The following is a 21,542-nucleotide window of genomic DNA, read 5'->3' on the forward strand; positions in this document are numbered from 1 at the left end:
TTTGCTCTGCAAAATGCCAAATTTCTCCATAAAAACATTAATTTCCTCTTGCATGTTTAGGCATCTCCTTTCCAAATTCTGCATTAGAGACCTTTTAGTTAATACCTTCTTGATTTCCAAAATAGTCCCTATTCTGTCTTGAATGCCCAATTCCTCAAGCTAGTACTTATTCTTGCTATTCAAAAAGTTTATTAGCCTTGTAGCTTCCTCAGGCATCCTTCCTAATTCTTCCTTAGTTATCTGGACTTCTTCAAGAGCTACCTTTACCAAATCAATCTACTCAAAAATTATTTGTATGGATGGCCAAACATCATTTATTGACTGAGTGATGTTGGTCCAAAGAATTTTCCTAATATCTGCTAAGGGTTTATCAAATGTGAGGTCTTTTTCTAATGATTTCACCTTTTTTTCTAACCCTTTATTTTCCCTCACCTTTTCTGCAAAATTTATTCTTGAAAGATCATATTTCTGTTCTAAGGTAACAAATTGTTCTTTTGCCTTCTGCAATTCTGAAACTTGGAGCTTCATCTCCTCCATTGACTTTATCAGTTCTTCTGTGCTTAGACCTAAAATACCTACTTGTGTTGTTCCTGCTGTTGTTGTTCTTGCTATTATTTCTACTGTGACCACTGGGACATTTGATACCAGAGTTGTTCCAAGTGTTGAGGGCACTACAGTGGAAACTACTGGAATCACATTAGGAGGTTGAGAGGTTGACTCTCCCTGCTTGCTCTTCAGTGGTAACTCTTGCTCAGTTTCCTTCAACTGCTCATTAAGATTTAGGACTAAGTCCATAAGCTCTTCTTCAACTTTATTTTGGACAACTTCTGGAGTTTGTGGATGTCTTAATGGTGGTGTTATCACAAAATCACTACTGAGGGCTGCAACCAAGTAAGATTTCATGTAACTATTTCAACCTATCTTTAGACCAAAGATTAGCCTCTTTGATCAGAGAGGGCTCTCTCACAACTCTTGATAAAATCCTTCAAACACTAGATGGCTAACTCTTTATTCACTTATGAAAGCATAACTGGTTGGAAACACATCAAACTGGCTCTCGTTGGGCTATGGAGTCTATAATATTAAGTAAACAAGGAAAACACAGTGATCTCATGGAAATCAAGGCTCTTAGCATTACATGTCAAACATACTCCACCAAAACATAGCTTGCTGAATACACAGGAAGTCAGAGCATATAATTATGAATTCTGAGTGATTGCATTACAACAAGACTATAAAAGAACATAAAGTATAAAACACCATCACTACATTTGAACATGACAATCCTTCGAGAATCTTGAGAAGAGAATAACTCTGTTTTACTATTACTGTCAAAAAAGGTCTTACAATGGCCCAAAACAACACTGTTTTTCTATAAAGTATCCAACCTTTTTTACATAAAAGTTATTCCTATATATAGCCAATCAAAACACTACTGCATGAGACTCCTCAACAAGCATGAAGGGAGCTCGGAATTTAGACATTAATGACCTTAACTATATCATAAACAAACTAATTGATTACAAGAGATATGGTGCTACGAAAACAGAGGACTCCATCACATTGGCACTTTAAGTCTTTCTCCTCGTATACTTTGCTGCGTTCTTGGAGCTTGCCACCTGTAGCATTACAATAATAACCAAACCCAAACTGAAAACAGATTCAATGTATGGACAGCTCCGGATACTTGATGCATAGATGATTCATCAACCAATAAGAAAATGAAGCCTATATTCTCGGTTGCTGCCTCCCATCGGTGTTCATGTATTAATGATCCAGTTTCAAGCCATTTAATCCTTGGATAGTCCCATGTGACTGAAGAAAACTCATGATCTGGCCATCCCATAACTAGACAAGTGTATCACTTAACACCTCAGCAGCTCTATCATAACCCTAAAAACTCGGACATAAAGTGAAACTTTCAATAAGAGACAAAACTTCACCTTTTCTTCGAATATTTACACCTGGCATCCTTTTTTAAATATCTGACTGACCTTCTATAACCTCCATGCTGGCATTAAGTCATCTCTTTAAATATTTGCTGACCTCAGCATTCAAACTCAAGTTTTCAACATAACCAGTCATCTACAGCAGTTTCGTAGCGCGCTACGAAACTGCTGTAGGTCATCAAAATTAAATACATGAACCTTAAAGCAACAATAACTCAAGTCTGTGATTTCTTCAGTCATTCTATACAGGTGTAAAGACATCAAAAAGTCTCAAAAAGCTTTAAAAAAACGATGGCCAAAATATATCAAAATTTGGAAAACACATCCCTTCTTGAATCATTTAGCTAGTTTGTCTAGCTTCTCTTTCAGGCTGATGACTTCTTCCTTCAACTTCTTGTTCTCTGCTCTTAGACCTGCATTTATTTGTTTCATAGTCTTTGCCTGCTTCAGAGCTGGCACTGTCCATACATAGGCATCAGATACTGAGCTAGCTTGACTGATCAAACTTGTTTTACCTTTCATTACAGCTTTCTTATAGCTTGTATATCTTACTGCCTTTTCTTTAAAAACATTTTGAACCTGAGGTATTTCCTTACTTGCTTCAGCTTGTTTCTTAATGGCAATCACATTTCCACTTTGACTGATAACAACCTTATTATCCTTGTTCTTGTTTTTAGCTGCTTGGACTATTTCAGAGAAGACTTCAAGTGCCTCTGTCCTAGGCATCTCTGAAGGTGCTTTCTCTTTCTGAGCTTTTTCCACTTCTTTCATTTGCCTTCTAGTCATTGGTCTGCGTGGTTTAAAGGCATACTCTTCACTTGGTTCTTCAAACTTTAATCTTTTAGAAGCCTTTGACTTCTTAGAACTTTCAGGTGAGGATTGTGTTAGATCAATATGCATTGGTGATACCAATTGATCTTGCTCAAGTTCAAGTGGTTCAATTTGGATTGGATGATCTTGCTCTAATTCAATGGCTTCAAGTAAGTCATTTAAACTACCCTTTGAAATAGGACTTTCTTCTACAGGGGCTGACTTTCCTTTTTCTTTGCTTAGCTGGCCTCTAGTTCTCACCCTTGAAACCCTTTCAACTTCACTGGATTTAGTTTCATCTTTTCTTTTGTGAGTCTTCTGTTTTGATGACTGAGGTGTTTCCTTGGGAGATGACTTAGAGGTTTCCTTTTCAGATACTCTAGATGATTTTGAAGTTTTATCTACTGATGCTTCAGGTGTTTCTTTAACTGCTGGCTTAGGAGTTTTCTTCATTGATGCTTCAGGTGTTTCTTTAACTGTTACAGACCTCTCTGATTTCTTTGTTTTAGCTTTGGGCTTCTTATGGTCTGTTATTTCTCTCCTAATTTCAGCCAAAGTAGTTTCCTCACTCCTTTCTTCTCTTTCTCTTACAGGTAATGGAGTGAGGCCCGTTTTACTTGGGAAACCGGCCATAAACACAAATGAATCCCAGTCTTTACCAATTTTATGTAGGCTATCCAATACCAGCAATTTAACCAGACCATGATGAAAAAGAGATGTTTCATAAGCATCTTTCTTTAACTGAATCTTATCACACATCTTGCTAATACTCCTGAACAAGTAAAAAGGTATGTCTATTGAACTCTTACCAGTGAAGTGTAACAGCAGCTTGAAGTGGTATGAGTAGACTTTGTTGTACCTACCCTCACATGTCAGGTACTTCTGGATACATGTCAATAGCATAGCATAATTCTCCTTTAGATAGCTCCTTGGGACAGCTTTAGTGAGATCTTCATCTACATAAGGTGCCTTCAAGAACTCTTTACACGGACCCATGTCAAACTTGAAATTCTTGAACCACTCTTGGCCACCCCTCGGGATTTCTGTGACAGTAGAAATGACTTCAGGGGACACCGGAAACTCCAACATGGCCACCTTCGAATTCAGTCCAGTGAAGTTCAATGCAAATGCCTTGGTCACTTCTGCATGTCCACCCTTTAATTTTTCACAAAATCGCCAACAACCAGCACTTCGAAATGCCTTTGCTACCTCCTCATTTTCGAGAGTTACATCTAACCCCTCCGGCTCTGTTCTCACACATTTACCCGAACGGTGTTCCTTTCTTTCCATGCTTCTTTAAGTATTTTTACACAAGGGAATGACGGTGTTTTGCAGCACGAAAACAATCTTTAGCTGTAGAGAGCAGGCTCGCTTGCAGTAGTCCGTTTAAAACAAAGCTCAGGCTTTTCATAGAGCAAAAACATTCATATGATATGAAGAACTCATTATGGAATGACCACCCCCTATAACGTCCTACAAACTGACACACAACTATATGACTTCGGACCTTATGGCAAAATAATGGCTAATCATGACATAGAAAGGGTGTGAAAAGACAATCATAACCAGATTTGTGACTCACTACTCTCGGATTAGACATTCAGAGAAAAACGCTGCAAAAAACCCTGAAACTCCGATTTCGTAGCGCGGGCAGTTCAAATTTAAGAGGATGCGCTACGAAATCGCTGACAAACAGAGCGCTACGAAAACACGCAAACATTATTTCGCAGCAAAACTGACCAATCACACCCGCGCTGCGAAACTGCGCAAGTACCAAAGACATCATACCCGCGCTGCGAAACTGCGCAAAGTACCAATGACATGACATGACATAACTAACAATGATGGAGGGTGTCTAATGATCTTGCCTTTACACGAATTCTCATCCACAACTCTTGAATTTCAAATTTGAAATTGACATCAACTAACAAACCTATTTACAAGACCTCAATACTTTATAAAAACTTATGGACACTCTTATATACATGAACTATAGTTCCTAGTGATAACAGGTGGCAACTTTAGCTACTTTCTCAAGGCAGCTATGTCTTCATCTTTCTTCTTAATTAAGGCCTCTGTTGTCTTCACATCCATAGGGTTATGACCCAACCCAATCACCAATTCCTCCAAAGATTTAATTCTATTGTCCTTAGCCTGTGAGGAGGCTTTTTCCAGTTGTAGTTGGGCAGTTGTATTATTCAAATAATTTTCTAATCTTTGGGCCATCATGGCTTTGCTAGTCAAGGTTGAATACACCATTTCCCCTATTTGTTTGTGTAACTCAATCTAGTCCAGGGGATGAATATATTTTGTCATAACCCCAAAATCTATTTTGAGGTAATCTGCAGCTGATTGAGGCTGTTGTACTTTGGGTTTGAAAAAACTCATTAGCATTTTACCTTCTTTGATGTCATAGGCTGACATCAATCTATTCTGATTAGTGGGAGCCATCTTTGAATACTGATTGTAGACTTGGATCCTTAATGGCTCATTCCTAGCTTTTATTTCTTTGAATTGCTTTTTAATATCCAAGCTGTCTTTTCCTGGGAGCCTGAAAGATGATACTTCAGCACTTTGTTGTCTCTCCAGCTCCTGTCTCTGTGAGCTAGAAGGTATCCCACCTACTGGGAAAGTTTGATGACTATCTACACCTTTGTTTCTTTGACTATCAATAGTGTCTTCAAAAAATTCCTCTTCTGAATGAGGATTTAGCTTGTGCTTCTTATCACCAGGTTGTTTTGACGATCCACTGGCACGGGTAGCTACTTCCCTGTCTCTCTTTTTGTTCTTTTCCTTATCCAGAGGAGTTTGCAAAATTGGGGGCTCCCCCACACTGACTTGAGTTGGAAGTGTGTGTGTGTGGGCCTGCTCCTTAGAAGTTTTAGGCTGTTTAGACATTGTTGACTGTTCTGTAGCATGAGTGCTTGCCTCTTTTCCTCTTCCCTGTGATATTTTGCTGGTGGTGTACCTATCTCTTGTGAGTGCCTTTGTGTGGTATTAGCTATTGAGGCACTAATTCCTGATGCTGACTTTTGAGAAGTTTCAAAATGTACCTATCGAAAAGAATCCAAGTCAAGTGTTTTTTCAAGATCTTTCATTACATTTTCTATATCAACCTGTTCACTATCTGTTTCTACTAATGTTCCTTCCCTCCATTCATCCATATTGGCAAATTGCTCAATCTCTGGTATTCTGTGATGCAAGTATGGTGATAGTCTGTTTTTCATCCTTCTATCACAGATAAAACTATGAGGATCATATGGAATCCATTTAAAACTTTTGTTTAATTTCAAATCATCTTCTAGAATTCGTTCTACCTCTCTCCATGCTTCTCTAGAGTTGCAGACAATTGGTCCTAAGTGATCCCTAATTCTGAGTTGGGCTTTCTTCTTGGCCTTAGTGAAATGTGTCACATCTGAGTGTGTCATCTACCTATAGTATTCCAATGCAAATAGTCTCATTGGAACATATTTGGGTAGTTTGAATGGGGAAAGCTCACACCCATATATCCTGAATTCTGTGTGATTTTGGTATAGATACCAATCACCCACTTTGTACTGTTTGGAAAGCTGGAGAATCATTTTGATGTCGTCACTAATTCTGGGAGGGGAGCTCCCTGTGAGCAAGGTGGCCAATGGGTGGACAAACTAATCAATGAACTGATTAAAGGAATAAGGGCAATCAAAATCTTTATGGAAGATGGAAGACCAAAAGATGACAAACCTTGGATTACCCTTGGTATCAAGTTTCATGACAGGGAATGGGAAATTATTTGACTAGTAATAGAGCATGAGGTGAATTATGAAGGTGGTATACTTGAAAACCCTTTCATTCTCCAGTCTCATGAACTGGTCATGAATTTTATCAGCAATAAAGGAGGCATAATCATACTTGACAACAGGGAGCTATCCAGGAGTAAAGATAAACATCATCACTAGGGTCAATTCATCTACATATTCACTACTATTGAACCGCATGAATGCTGATATCATATCAACTATGAGCTTGCCTATATCTGTGAAGAAAACTGACATATAAGGTGGGGGATCTTTAGTTTGATATTGTGGTGATATGAAAGTTTGGCAGAGGCGAGTGAGCTCAGCTTGAGATAATTGAGTTAATTTTTCAAGTAAATTCCCAATGGAAATGGGGGTGAGAGCCTAGCTGGGGTGAAATTGTAGCATCTCATTAATTGATTCAACAATTATTGTGAAAAGGACTGTTTGGTTGGGAGACATGACTGCTCTGTGAATGGGGTCATAGTTTGCATGGCATTGATGAATTATATCAGGGAAAACATGGACAGAGGGGAGAAAGTACATTGGGAGATTGGATTCCCAGAGTCCCATGGCATCATAGCCATTCAAATGGTTATCTCGACATTGGCAGAAGACTTTGAGGTGGTCTTTATCAGTGGTTAGGTCTTTTATTTGGAAGTCCTTATCTGCCAAAGGTAGATAGTCTAAATCTCGATGAGAGGCACTAATGGGTGCAACATTCAAAGCCACCGGGGTTTCCATTTCTGGTTCTTGTGGACTCAGAAGGAAAATGTGGTTTTCTTTGTGAAATGGGAAACACAGAGGCTATGGGGGACTTAAATGACAAAAATAATAACTAAATTATAATGAATTTGGGCCCTTTTCGTCAATTTACAGTGGAAAACAAGTATTTGCAAGGTTTGTCGGGAATTTGATAAATATCTTTTTTGGGGGATAAGCAATGAAATGCAGGTATTGGGTGTGTCTGGAGGGTTCTGGGTGGCGTCAACAGCAAGGTTTGGAGCAGGTTAGTGACTAGAAGCTTGAACTAGTTGACCTCGATGTTCGTTTGCATGGGCGCACAGGTTTACCGAATAAAACAGTGAAAATGATTTGTTTTTGTTTTATTTACAAAGTCAAAGATTGGTGGGTTTTTGGATTTAGACAGGTGATGTCAAAGGAAAATGACATGACGTTTTGTTGTTTTTGAGAAGGTGGTAAGCAGTTTTATATCGCACTGCTTATGGAGAAGGGAGGTATTTAGCGTTGGGCTAGCGATTCCATAGAGTGGTTAACACGTGGCAGGGTGCTATATGTGAAACCGCTTTGTGATCGCACATTAACGTGCGGTCACAAAGGGCCGTGCGATATGTATTATAGCCATCGGATATGGAAGGAGTGATCGGACGGTTGTCGGGGAGTATGAAGTGACGGGGTTTTAGCAATGGCGGGCCCGATGTATTTTAGAATTATTTAATCACATTGGGGGTGGCAGGATTGGCTGGTGAGGTTATTAATTAACCATGAGGGTTAATTAATCCCATTTAATGTAGCGAAGGGTCGATGTTCTTAATGGGTTACTAATTAACTCATTAATCCTATTTTAAAACAGATTATGGTTATATTTAACTAGGGGCAGGATATATAATATTTCGAGATTATTACATAATTACAATAGTACGGGAGAGGGTAAACTTTATAAGGGATTTATAAATTAATAAAAATTAGTAGTTAATAATTCATAATGAATGAAAAAGTGCTAAGTATAAAAACATTTGAAATGTGTGTATTTAAACTTAGGCTTAAATTGAAAAAGGGGTTTTATGAGAAATATTGTAATTTTCCTAAGTAAAATAGAATTTTACTTAGGAAAAAACTTATGAAGGGGAATGAATGATTTATGAATGGTTTTAAGTACTTAGTCTTTATAAATTATTGGGCCGAGGATCTGATCCCTCCAGAAGTCATAGAAATGCTCTGAGCCCCTCTAATTTAGCAAGTACATTAGCACTTAGGGGAAATTAGTGAAAATTTAGGGAAAATGAGTAGGGGAGTTAATTATTCTGAATTTTCTTGCTTGATATGTCTTTTATGTACTGCATGCCTTTGCCTTGTGATGAGAGTAAAATATTTACAAATTTAGAATCATCATTCACCACATATCATTCTGCAACCATCATCTACTTACCCTACCTACTTTAACCTAGCATTTTTACTTCTTTATTTGGGTGCACTTAGACTAGAAAACCCTTATCAAACTTTATTTTCTTTTACATGGTAATGCCTATCTATGTCTACACTTATTACATCCAAGGGCTCAGATTAAACTATTGAGCTCCTTTTATTCACTATACCTATCTACTTATCTGCCAAGATTACACTATTTGGTCAGATCTTTATTCTCTATATCTAAGACATGAAATTGAAATATGAACTAGCCAAGTTTAAACTGTTTGACTATTCATAAATTGTGGCATAGGTGACAAGCTGCACACAATTGTTTATTATACAAAAGTAAAAAGTAGTGGCATTTAGACTTGCACACTTTCCTTGGTCTTTCTTTTTATTGGGGTTCATTTTCTTTCATTTTTTGACCATCTTTTTATTCTTTTCACCCTTTGATTTTTCTTTTAAGGTATACCCTCTTTACATTTTTTAATTTTTTTGATTTTTTGAAAATATGGAAAACCTTTGCACCAAGTAAAGGTATGAACATATTACATAGCTCATCAAGTCAATTATGATATATGACACCTATTGGTATAGGGGCATAACACTGGTGACAGGAAAACAAAACTGACACTAACATTGGCTCCAGCTAAGGATGGCAGCTCCTTGGAGGTGTCAAGAACAACGTAGACCAAGTAGCCTTGTTCATTGGGCATGGAGTCAAAATGCAAAAGAACAAACTCAAATTGAAAAATGACTCACTAACTGAACTGACTTGACTATAAAAAACATACTAATCGAACTTACTTATGGTACCAAACTATCAAGATTTGAGGGCTTCAAATCATGATGATAACCACCCACCTGCTGAAGATGTATATACAATCATGTGTAATGATCCCTACAGTGTAACCAATCTAGCTGTCAGGCCAGGGTAACTCCTCATTGAACGAGAGAAAACACTGATTGATTTATTCATTAGCTAGTACTTTATTTATACAAATACAAAACGGATCAGTTCATCTTCTAGATGACTGTCCGGCTTCACCTCATCCGTTTCGGATTAGGTGTCAACATTCCCCCCCTTAATCTGAAGGGATGTTGGTGAGTCCAAGCATCATTCTGAATCTTTCAAGCTTTTCTCTTCCAAGCGCTTTGGTGAAGATGTCTGCAATTTGCTCGTTTGTGGAACAATGACGGAGATGGATTGTTTTGGCCTCAACATGATGTCAGATCAGATGATATTTAGTATTGATGTGCTTAGTACGATCATGGAACTTTGGGTTCTTGGCCAACTTTATTGCAGATGTGTTATCAATCATGAGTGGAGTTGATTGTATTTGTTTTACTTGCAAATCTTCAAGAATTTTCCTGAGCCACACAATTTCTTTCGTTGCTTCAGCTGCTGCCACGTATTCTGCTTCTGTTGTGGAATCTGCTGGTACTGATTGTTTGCGTGATCTCTAGGAGACAGCTCCTGATCCAAGACTCATAGCATATCCTGAAGTAGATACCCCAGTTTCTTTGTCTCCATCGAAGTCTGAATCAGAGTATCCAATCAAGTTGAAGTCGTCCACCTGTGTATACTTGATTCCAAGGTCTTGAGTTCCCTTCAAGTACCTTAGAACTCTTTTTGCAGCAGACCAATGTCCCTCACAAGGCTTTTGCATAAACCTGGAGAGGATTCCAACAGCAAATGAAATGTCTGGTCTGGTAGTAGTGAGGTAGATGAGACTTCCTACAAGCTGTCTATACCTTGTTGCATCCTCAAATTCTTTTCCTTCAGTAGATGTGAGCTTCAAATTTTGTTCCATTGGAGTAGAAAGGGGATTGCACTCTGTCATGCCAAATCTGTATAACAAATCTCCAATGTATTTCTTTTGAGAAAGAAATATGGACTTTGGATGTTGGGTTACTTCAATGCCAAGATAGTAATGAACATAGCCCAAATCAGTCATTTCAAAAAATTTTCCTAATTCTTTCTTTATGGATGCAATATAGCTTTCATTGTTCCCTGTCATTAAAAGATCATCTACATATACCACAAGATATACAACTGTTTTGCCAACTTTCTTGACAAATAAAGTTGCATCATCAAGATCAAAATGTTTGAAGTTGAGTTTCAGAAGATGCTCAGTTAGTTTTTCATACCAGGCTCGTGGTGCTTGTTTGAGGCCATACAAGGACTTCACAAGTTTGCATACTTTGTGTTCATGTCCTTTCACAGCAAATCCTTCAGGCTGGGACATAAAAACATTCTCTTTTAGATCTCCATTCAAGAATGCAGTTTTTACATCCATTTGATGGACTTTCCAACCGTTCTGAGCAGCTAGTGCAAAGAGTGTCCGGATGGTGGCCCATTTTGCTGTGGGAGCAAAAGTTTCCTCATAATCAACCCCTTCCTTCTGTGCAAATCCTTTTGCCACAAGCCTAGCTTTGTGCTTGTCAAGTGAGCCATCAGCTTTGTACTTGTTCTTGTAGACCCACTTGCAGCCAATTGGTTTGGTTCCAAATGGAGGATCAACCAGCTTCCAAGTGCCATTCTTTATGAGGGCATCATACTCCTTCTGCATCGCTTCTTTCCATTCATCATGAGAAGCAGCTTCTTTGAAGGAAGTTGGTTCAAAATCTGTAGACAAGTTCAATTCACAATCATAAGTAACATCCATATCAACAGGTGAATTAGAGTTATCTACATCACCTCCATCTTGTCGGTTTGAATTTCTGGTTCCTGTTTTTCCAATTTCATCAGGATGAACACTTTCAAGTGTCTTTGTCAGCCACTTTGGAGGACCTTTCTGAGATGGTCCAGGCTGTTCTGTTGATGGAGTTGGGTCTGAATCAAGATTGAGTCTCCCAATTCTATCAATTACATCACTTAAAGCATCATCCGTTGTTGGAGTGTCATGCAGGGGAGATTGTTCTTCAGAAGAAGATTCCACATGTTGATCTAGTATAGGAATCCCCCCTTCAAGATGTGGAATCTGATTATCAAACTCTTGAAATGATTTTGGTTTTGTGAATCTATCCAAGCGATCAAGTTGCCGCTCAACAACACTGTCAGATTTGGATGATTCAAGAAAAATGACATCTCTAGATAAAACAAACTTTTTATTTACTTCATCATAAAGGCGGTATGCTTTAGATGTGTTTGAATACCCCAGGAAGATACACTTACGACTTCTAGCACCAAGTTTGTTTCTATGTACCTTTGGTATTAAAGCATAACAGGTGGAACCAAATATCCTGAGATGTTTTACCGAAGGAACATGTCCATACCACAATTCATAAGGAGTCTTGTTTCTTATAGCACTAGATGGACATCTATTCTTTATATATGCAGCACATAGAACAGCATCAGCCCAAAACATTGTCTTTACATTTTTGAAGAAAAGCATGGATCGTACCATATTCAAAATTGTTCTGTTCATTCTTTCAGCTACACCATTCTGTTGAGGATTATAAGGCACAGTTGTTTGATGTTTAATCCCATGTTGGCGAAGATATTGTTCAAATTCATTTGATGTATATTCTTTTCCATTATTAGTGCGAATAGACCCAATATGAGATTGTGCATCATTTTCAATCCACTTATGAAAATTCTTGAATGTTTGAAAAGCATCAGATTTGTTCTTCAATAAATAAACCCAACACATTCTGGTGTAATCATCAATAAATGTCATGATATACTTATTTCCATTTGCAGAAGGAACAGGCATTGGACCACATAAATCTGAATGAATAAGTTCAAGCTTCCTATGTGCTCTTGAATGTGAATCATGAAAAGACTGTTTGCTATGCTTTCCTAGAATGCAAGCATCACATTGTTTATGTTTTCTAGGAATTGTAGGCAAACCAGCAACACCATTTTTCTTCAAAAAGCGGAGACTATCATAGTTTAGATGTCCAAATCTAGCATGCCATAATAAACTTGATGGAAGTGTACCTTCATCATGATGAGAAATATATGAAAAATGCTGTGCATGAGCAGAGGTTCCTTGCAGTTTAAGAAGTCTTTCTTCTTCTATACCCCTCATGACAAGTGAGTGGTCAGATGCCTTTCTTACCTCAAGCTTGCCATCAAACATGTGAATGGAGTGACCTTGCTGGCGGATGTGGACCAGGGACAGCAAGTTTCTCTTCAGCTGTGGGAGATATAGAACATGATCCAGAAGAAAGTCTCGAAGACCAGGCAGTTTAAGCCTGATTGTGCCAAGCCCTGATGGCTTGATTTTTGACTGATCTGCAAAGTATACTGCTCCATCAACATTATCAGTGAAATCTTCAAAAAAATCTTTCCTATGAGTCATATGACAGGTTGCTCCTGAATCAAGCAACCAGTCATTTTTCGAAGAAGCAAGTGAAGCATTAAACAAATCTTCATTTACTCCAATGTTACATTGTGCCTCAATATAGTGAGCAGATTCAGGTGCTTTACCTTTGTCTGTGTCATCAGTTTTACCTTTCTGCTGATTTCTTCTCTGCTCAACCTTGTCCCATGGTAGCTTGCATGTAGAAGCATCATGAGATCCTTTTTGTTTGCAGCGAATGCAATGTAAGTCTGCCTTTTCTTCTTGAGGGTGTTTGCCCCCCCTGCCTCTGAAGTATCTTCTTCTTTCTATTGAATGCATACTGTAACAAAATATCTCTGCCAAAAACTTCTGTAAACAAAATCCTTCTGAAAAAAAAATATCTCTGCCAAAAACACTTCTGTTGAGAGAAAAAAAAAAAATTTCTTATATGATAGCCTTATGCATTTTATTTTTCTCTTAACATTCCATCAACATATATATCACTGCTCACATATATATCATGTATATCACTGTTTAAAAAGGGGCGCTCATATACATATCACTTCTCACATGTATATCACTGTTTTAAGAAAAGGGCGCTCATATATCAATGTATATCATTGTTTTAAAAGGAGGGCGCTCATATACATATCACTTTTCACACATATATCAATGTATATCACTGTTCAAAAAAAAGGCGCTCACATATATATATATGACATGAAAACACTGTATTCGGCCTTGTCTTTCACGCAAACACTGTTTCAAAAAAAAACTCGGTTCTTACGCATAATATATATGCTGCTACATATGATGCAATACCATATCCTTTATCGCATAATATATATGCTGCCACATATGTACCCACAGCATGCAATTTATAGAGATTGACCTTCAACGTCCTTGCCTTATCAAACTTACTCCGCGCAATGACGTTCTTGCACTTCTTATATCACCCTGACGAGAACCGACATGTCACAACTCACATCAAGGCCGAAAAAGCAGTCTTTACAAACCACAGTTCAGTTTTCATGCTTCAATAATAAAAAAAACGCAGTCTTCATTAAAAACGCAGTCTTATCAACACAGTCTTCAACAGATATTTCAAGAACGATGACCATTACAATACCCAGTCTTCGATGACCATTACAAAACGCAATCTTCAATTAATACAACGCAGTCTTCGATGACCATTACAAAACGCAGTCTTCAATTAATACAACGCAGTCTTCGATGACCATTACACAAGGCAGTGACCATTACTATATGATACATTACAGGCTTTCACTGGAATGCCAAAAGAGCCAGAAGGTTGGCCGTATTCCATTCATCATTGAATAGCAAATATTTCAATGAATATACCCACAGTTCTTTAAAAAACACAGTCACTGTTCTATATATCACAGCGATTTAATAAAAGGCGCAGTCACAGTTCAATATACCAGGTCTTCAATACGTTTAAACTCAGGTCTTCAATACATTGCTTCAATGCAGTCATTAAAAAACGAAAAAGAACGCAGCAATACGCAGTAATAAACCACAATTCTTTTTTTTTTTTTAAAACGCAGCAATAGACTGTTCTACCATAAACCACAGTCATATTTCAGGTGAGATGGGGGTAGAGTAATAAACCCAACCAACAACTGTTCTACCATGTCTTCAAAGCATTCACCGTCAGTCTTGATTAAACTAAGAAGGCAGCCAAAATCTTGAACGCATACCACAGTCACCATTAAAAGAAAACGATACCTCAGTTCTCAGTTCAACAGCATCAACGCATAGGTGTAACGGACCTCAACGCAGCATTCCAGGGAATGAACGGATCAACTCAGGGCGCCAGTACTCAAGGTCTGAGGGCGCAGTCTCCAGAGGCGCAGTCTGGCAGTCAGTGAGCAGTGTCAGGACAGAACAGACCAGGAGTTACAACCAATTTGGGACCTGTGCTCTGATACCATGTCAGGCCAGGGTAACTCCTCATTGAACGAGAGAAAACACTGATTGATTTATTCATTAGCTAGTACTTTATTTATACAAATACAAAATGGATCAGTTCATCTTCTAGATGACTGTCCGGCTTCACCTCATCCGTTTCGGATTAGGTGTCAACACTAGCATATGGCTATCTACTTGAATTTTTCTTGTACTTTCCTCGAGCAAGCGGAAAAAAACAAAAGCTAGGCAACTCCGAGTCTCCACTGAAGATGTACTCATGATTCATAAATACAAGAAAATTCATCCTTCTAGATGGCTGCAACGAATCAGTGTAAGGATCCTTAAAAATCTGAAATGTAACCCTGTCTTGAAATCCAGCAAAAATACAAGTACTCATTTCATTTTGATCTTAAAGAATACTTGGTTGTTGATCCATAGGAAGGCATAGGGAAATATGACTTTCTGCCACCTGAGTGTTGGCTGTAAATTTCTCAAGCATGAGTAACTCTTATTCTATCTCTGGCATATTGTATATCTCAAACTCATACTCTTCCATTTCATAGTATAAATCATCCTTGCACAAAACACATTCTTCAAGATTATTAAATAGGTCAGCCCTATCCTTTTTAAGAAAGAAAACAGTGTTTGTTAGTTGATCTCCTTGTAGGAAATCTACATCAAAAATTGGCTTACTCACAACAACTTCATGTATAGTTTCATCAGTCTCATGATTGTCATCATTTAAACCCAAATTTTCATTTTCAATAATGGAAGAAATTTCACTCACACAATCTTGACTTTGTGAGCCTTGCAAACTTGCCTTAACTTGGGTTGTAACATGGATTTTCAAGAGATGATCTATTTCATCTTCAGACAGAGGAGAACACTGAGTTTTATAGATATCAACATTGGCTTGGTGATTTTCATTTTCAAGATGAGGAGTAGGCCTTTCTTTATTTTGATCCCAGTCTGTTTCATCCAAGGAGGAAACTACTGATTCTTATTGGGAGGAAAAATCATAAAGGGCTTCTAATGTATCGTCTTCCATACATTCTTTATCCCCATACGAATTTTCAAGAAATTGAATAAAATTTGCAGAAATCTGACAACATCTATCCATCATTGATAAGGAAAAATTGCAACTTTGATAATGTTCAAAGAAAACTGAATGAAAATCCTTTAGAGAATATAAACTAGCAGATGGTAGACTCTCATACTATTTCCTCGCCATTTCCTCTAAGGTAGCCATGAAAATCTTCATCAGAAAATCTTCGGGAAACTTAGCCCTTAATCTGTGAATATGAAAATGAAATTTTACCAAATGCAAAGTAGCATCTTCTCCATCCTGACCTTTAAACTTTGGCAGCCCTATTTTCCAATCTATACAAGGAATTCAATTTGCAAAACCAAGAATATGAGCTCGATTCAAAGGAGCATACCTTCGAGTAGTTGAATCCATCTTGAAAACAATTAAGACACCAAGAAGTTCTTCAAACTACCGGTTTTTTATCAGTTGATGTTTACTCAATTTAGTGTGTCCTAAATTGCTACATTAATTATCAATCTGAGAGTCATAGACTGATGAAGTGTGGCACACTACATGTGCAAGACAACCCCTTTCTTACCTTTTTGTCGTTTTCAATTTTTATTTTGTTTTGGGGGTTTTTATCTTTGTTTATCTCCTAATATGAATGGAAATCCTATCCCCGAGTTTTAAGAATACTCTAGAAGGCAAGTATGGATATAGATTTTAAGGCAATTATGTCTTTTATAATGATTTCCAGAACTTAACACTTCAGAGGGTCTTAGAACATACTAGTGGTGAAATTAATACTTGAACAAGAATAAAAATGTGCTGCTATTCAAATCAAGCAAATAATGAAATACTGATCATGAAAACATTATCTCTGCTGCTGCTAAATACAGAAAAATGAATTAAGCTACTACACTCAAACAAATCAAAAACTGTGATCTAGTAAAAGTAAAATCAATTCACATCATTCATAGTCCGATACCTCACCAGGTAGTCTAAGCTATGGCTTTCGGAGATAACATCAATGATATGAGCAAGTTGATGTCTAATTGCAAAAAGTAAAACTAAAATCAAATCACATCATTCATAGTCTAATACTCGCCAGTTAGTCTAAGCTATGGCTTTTGGAGATAACGTCAATGATATGAAAAAGTTGATATCTAAACTAACTAACAAAGCATGTAAATAAGACTGAAATCAACAAAACATAACTGGAATTAAAAAAATTCAGAAAAGCAAAGTCAGTAGAGAGGCTAATTCCATGTCACTAATTACTGCAAAAACTGTATGAAAATGCCTGGGCCTACTCTATCCTTAAACATACACACACTGATCAGTGTTAACAATATACAAAGCTTGAAAGATCATGTACAGGAATGAAATGTTAATACCATAGCAAATGAAATATACACAGGTGGATAACTATGAAATATGTGCAATGAAAATAAAGAAACAATGCATAAAACTTTACAGTAGTAAGGAAAACGAAACCTCAGCGTGCAGGGGCCCTCTGCACGGCCTTGGTCAACAGGCTATCAGTCCAAAATTATGCTCACGCAGTCATATAAAAACAGAGTCTTCTTTATAATTCAAAACAGAGGACGAATCCTCTCGTTACCATAGTGGGATTAGTGTCATAGCACAGTATACTTAACAGCAAAATTACATCAACAAAAGACTAACTCTATGTGTTTGGAAACGCGTTATTTATAACAAAAGCTTCATAACTGTTTTCCTGTGAAACTACGTCAACAGAGGACACGTAAAAGACAGCGTCCATGAATTTAGCATAATTGTTGCCGAGATTATTCAATCTATCAAAGGTGGCTATTGGATTCGCATCGTGGGGTAGTCTACAGCTGTCATCATGACCCCAGGGATCTTGGAACAGCCACAAATCCTTGACGTGTTTGAAAACGGAGTCGTGTTGCTGTAGGACTCCTCTGTTTGACCACCGCTTGACCACCGTTGACCACGGATTTCCTTAATGAATCCGGCTGAACCAATAGGACCTGATCCATGTCCAGGTCATTCCTGATCTGCCCATGTGTCCTGTTTTGCCTGATGACACCTGCAACCTGGAGTTTTACAAAAATAGTTGCGGAAAGTTGAATCAGCTGCGAAAAGTGATTTGATTCTGCAGCTAATGAGCAAAATCTAGTTCAAACAGCAAACACAAAAACATAGTTAGAAAACCACTTAAATGCTCTTTTAAAATCAATATGCAATGATTTTGATAGCTTATGAGGTCCAGGTGAGGGGAAAAAGTCTAGGAAAGTGTGTAGGAGATATGTAGTTTCAGGACTCAACATACCCCCACTGTGAAGGTGTTGCATGTCCCCATGCAACCAAAACTTTGACCCTCCTCCTTTCAGTTCATGTGTTCTGAGACCTCTGCCAACACATCCAGTCTTCTTTTCTTCTTTCTGCCATAGGCCAAGTTGCAACATGGTGTTGTCGTGAATAATCTTATCTAACCTGCCCTATTCTTTCAATGTTTGATTTTCTCTTTTGATGTGTCTATTTAGGACTTCCAGCTCAAAAACTTCCTGTTTTAGTGATTGGATTTGAGCTTCTTAGGTTGTATTAGGCTGGGCAGATGAAGTGCCTTGCTCTGTGGTAGTTTTCTCCAACGTCTCAATGTAATCATACATTTCTTGTTGGGTTGGATCTATCTCAGGTGTCGTCTTCCTTGGGCTATCCCCAAAATCTGGTTGAGAAGGACTGATCTCAAAATCTGGCCGAGAAGGACTATTTTCAAAATCTGGCTAAGGAATAGGAGTATGGTGTGGGCCATGGCTAGGAGGGATTGCTGAAGGTTGTTCCGGTGTTTCCCCTCCTAAATCAATAAAGTGGGGCCCTTTACTTTGTATTTTCCTCAATTTCCCTTTAAGTCTGGAACTTCTCGTTAAATTTTGTGAACTAGTGTCTTCTTTCTCCACACTATGTTTTTCTTTCCCTTTTCTCTTTGCTGCAGCTGACTGTTCCTAAAGGTAGAGTAGTCTTTCAGACAGTATTTGGTGGTCCTCTTCTGAGGAAGGTTCTGGGCTTTGATAGACAGCCTCAATACTTCTTTTCCCTTTTGATTTTCTTGGCTTCTTACCCTCAGTTCTTTCCTTCCTACTTTCAGACAGTTTTTCTTCCCTACTAGTTTCTTTAACTATGTTAGTAGGAGTGTCCTGAATTCTAACACTTGTTTTCTTTCTTCTGCTTCTCCTTGATGAGCTGCTTTCAGGTGTTTCATGTGGATCTTGAAAGAAATTTCTAACCAAAAACTGCTCCCAGGTATCCTTCTTTTCCTTTAATTGTTTTTCAATCAAAATTCTCACAAGGCCGTGATGATACAGGTGGGGTTCTACATCCCCCAGATTCTTTTGGACGGTGATGGACATTTTTTCAGGCTATTTAACAAAAAGTAGGGCAAATTAATAGTTTGATTTTCTAGAAAATTCATCAGTAACCGAGTGTGGTACATATACATTGACCCGAATCATCCCTCACAAGTAATGAATTTCTGGATTATCAATAATAGACTAGCCCACTTTTCTTCTAAAGCAGAGACAGGGATTCCTCATTTGAAAATGGTTATATCCATACCTGGATTTCGTAGGATAACCCTCCATGCTCTCTCGTCAAAGCTTTTATTTTTGAACCACCGTTCTCCCTCCTGTGGGAGTTCCATTGCGGCTGCTATGGATGCCTTTGTGACTGAGAATTTAAGGTCTCCAACCTCAACTTCCATGCCATCAAAAGACCTCGCAAAAGTCTTCATAACTTCTTTGTTGTAGCCTTTGAATTTCTGAAGGAATTGTAGCCACCGTGCCTTCCTTAGCATGCTTTTCAATTGCGGATACCCTTCCATAAATTTGGGCCCTTCCAGTTCTGCTCTCAACAGAGGACCCATTCCTTCCCCTGCTTTAAAATACATCTGCGTGAATGATAGACTGACGGAGGTGAGACGGTTGTGCTTGCGGGGAATGTAGAAGGACTATGGAGAAAAACCAGCAGTCGTAAATGGAGCAACAGAGAATAGGTAGCGAAAATGAGTTCACAGAACGAAGGGTTATGTGAGTAGACCAACAATACAAATGCAACTTCAATGGGGCAGTATGGAAATAGAGTGAACCCAGAAATTTTTTGAACTAGACAGCTGTGGAATAGACGTTAGCATCCTCACAAAATGGCTACGGAATTTGTGCGGTAGGAAAGAGCCATGACCAAATCGATCACGTCGTCATAACTACCCGGTTTAACCAATGGAGTGTCAAAGTACGATTGAACATGAATTAAGTTCGGAGATGGATCATAAAACCATTAGAAATTAATGCAAGGTTCGTGGTGGAATTATGTAAAGGCCATGGAGTGGTTATGGAAGCTATCAAGGTGAATCATTACATATAATGGAGCTAATGGTTTCATAACTATGTAAAATGTGTTTTAAAACGCTATTTGAAATGAACTTTGCTCATACCTTGGAACTTACCACTTTCGTCCACTGACCTTTGATTGGCTGCTTCTTGATGATACTTCTAGGTGCTTTATATCTTCAAAATATCTTCCTTTTGCCATACCTACATTTGGTTTTCATGATCATTTAACTAACGTCTGCCTGTCAGTGTTGAAAAATAGAGTGATGGCTGTGGAATTAGCTTTTGGCTGTGGAAACTGGGTTCAGCTGCGGAAACTGACACAATGATCATATTACTGAATGGAGATGGATAAATGATGACTGAGTGAATGAAAACTGGTCATGAGAGGGTTTTTATTGGCAGAATGAAATGAAATGAAGTGAAGTGAAATGAAGTGGAGTGAAATGTAGTGGAGTGAAATAAAGTGGAATGAAATGAAGTGGAGTGAAATGTCATGAAACTATGAATACAATGAGAAAAGATTTTTTTTTGGAAAATATAGGGCATGAGGAGTTCCTGATTTTCGCCCTGTATTTTTTGTATAAGACAATCAGTGATTGGTTTTCAGGCTTATACATATTATTTATTTTTTATTTTTTATTTAAAAAAAAACAGAAAAGAACAAAGGCTAGGCTGGTGGAGAAGAAGGATTCTTCTTCACCAACCTTATTACAGAACTACCTTAAAAGATTTTGACAAATTCCTCTTTTGAGAGTGGCTTATGATAGATCTTTAATCTTTGGCCATTCACAATAAGAGGAATTTGATGTTCATCAATGGTTTTTATTCTTACTGCTCCATTGCTAAATATTTTTTCAATCTCATATGGCCCAAGCCAATGAGTCTAAAATTTTCCTTTAAAATCTTTAAACTTGGAATCAAATAGCAATGCCCAATCTCCTTCTTGAAACTTTTTCTCCTTGATGTATTTGTCATGCCACTTAGATCTTTGATATTGAACTAGATCAGTTCTTAAGATTGCTTCTTGCCTGATCTCATCTAGCTCATTCAACTGCTCCATTCTATGCTTTTGGGCTTCTGATAGATCCATTCCCAACTGAACTGCCATCTTGAAAGTTTTGACTTTGAACTCAATGGGGAGCAGGACTTCTTTCCCATAAACAAGTTCATAGGGAAAATGTCTTGTTGTATTTCTCCATGTAGTTTTGTAGGCCCACAAGGCTTCAAGA

This window comes from Pinus tabuliformis, chromosome 7 (genome assembly GCF_031772625.1).
Source record: "Pinus tabuliformis cultivar Carrire ecotype Pingquan chromosome 7, CPIR1, whole genome shotgun sequence".
Classification (NCBI taxonomy): Eukaryota; Viridiplantae; Streptophyta; class Pinopsida; order Pinales; family Pinaceae; genus Pinus; species Pinus tabuliformis.